Source organism: Pseudophryne corroboree, chromosome 5, assembly GCF_028390025.1.
Source record: "Pseudophryne corroboree isolate aPseCor3 chromosome 5, aPseCor3.hap2, whole genome shotgun sequence".
Lineage (NCBI taxonomy): Eukaryota > Metazoa > Chordata > Amphibia > Anura > Myobatrachidae > Pseudophryne > Pseudophryne corroboree.
In genome coordinates this window covers 406,815,748-406,817,718 of record NC_086448.1, presented here as the reverse complement: position 1 = coordinate 406,817,718, position 1,971 = coordinate 406,815,748, and positions in this window count along the sequence as shown.

Below are 1,971 nucleotides of genomic sequence, written 5' to 3'. Positions count from 1 at the left end.
CTATAGTCACTCCCTCCCGGGAGTGTCATGACGTCACAGCGTCCATAGCAACTCTCAGGAGTGTAAGTAGACTTGTACCGCTCCGTTGTCATGCCAACACGCTATTGGTCGCGTGACGTCACCTCTGCATTGTAAGCGGAAATGGCGCTAGACGCTGGCCACACACCTGACCCGTCCCGCCTCCATCAGCACGAGGGGGAAAAGCGGTTACAGCTAACAACTCAGAGTACCGTTTTTAACATATGTGAAGGACACTACATCTATACTTCAAATATTAAAGGATATTGTGTGGTAGGAAGGTTACACCTGGGTAACCATCGATGTGCAGTCCTTGTACACTTCCATCATTCATAAAAAAGGAATTGAATCATGCAAGGAATTCTTCAAGGATGTTGTGGAGATCACAGAGGAACATAAGGATGCTTACTGTAAAGAAAGTGGAAAAAAAGAGGAATCTTTGACAGTCAACTAAAAGGTTTTTTTTTAAGTGTAACCACTGTAATTGCAAATTTGCACATCTTAACACACACACGATCATGAATTTTAATGGCTCCAAATCGTTCTCAGTCTCGGAATTCATAAATTGTAATACTAACTGGGTTATTTACATTGTAGAATGTCCATGTAACCTTAAGTATGTAGTTAAAACGAAAAGAATAATAAAAATCCAGGAACATATACGAAGTATCAGGAACAAAGTTGATACCACATACCAATCAAGACATTTTAATTCTTTCCATGCTTCAGATACTAACTGCCTCAAATTCAAAGCCATTGAACTAGTCCAGTTAGACCCGAAAGGGGGGGACCGTGAAAATAAATTATCCAGACGGGAAATGTGTTGGATATTTGAATTGAACACATTAATTCCACACGGTCTGAATGATAATTATGAAATAGCACCCTTTTTATGAGCCTTTTTCTGTAAAATCATGCCTTTTAAAATTTCTCATTATTTTTAAAATACCATCAAGTTTCTAATGCTAAGTTTTAAGATGCTCCCCTTTGGTTTTGTTTTTATCTGCTATTTGTATTTATTCATGCTGGATTTTTTTATTTGTTATTTTTAGTATATGGTGTGTTTTTTAAATATGGTCAATTACGTATTGTCCCTTTAAGTGAGGGCTACGAGAAAATGGTGGATTTTGGTGACATTACCTGGGCACGGCCCGCCTTCAGTTTGGCCGAGGAGGTGGCACTGTGACCGCTTTTCCCCCTTGTGCTGACGGAGGCGGGACGGGTCAGGTGTGTGGCCAGCGTCTAGTGCCATTTCCGCTTACAATGCAGAGGTGACGTCACGCGACCAATAGCGTGTTGGCATGACAACGGAAAGGTATAATGTATTTTGTATAATGTATTTTCATTACAATTTATCTTCAGTAATATTATTCACATATATCATTAAACATTGTTTGCACACTGGAAATTACCATACAATATTTCAATATGTTAAAACTATAAAACAGTGAAAGCAATAGAAGAAACAGTACCTGTATACGAGGCAAGTGTGAAGATGGCTGCCAGAATGGATGCAGTCAGGATCCAGGCGGTCGGGATCCCAGCGGTCAGAATACCAACGCTGGGATCCCGACTGTCAAAACACCGGCATCGGCGCCACAGCTATTCCCACTCCTGGGTGTCCACAACACCCGTTGAGTTGGAATATAACCTATGGCGAGCCACCGAGCCTGGAGGGGGCTTCAGTGCACTCGCCCCCTTGCCGGCATTGTGGCGGTCGGGATCCCTGTGCCGGTGTTTTGATTGCCGGAATCCCATACCCAACACTGCCAGAAAGCATGGAGAAGTGTGTGTGTATGTACGTATAGTGCACACCTATATGTATACATACATACTGTGTATATATGTATGTATGTGTGTGTGTGTGTGTGTGTGTGTGTATATATATATATATATATATAATTATTTTTTCCATAGTTTAAAAAACTTGCGGTTTCACATGTCCCATTACAG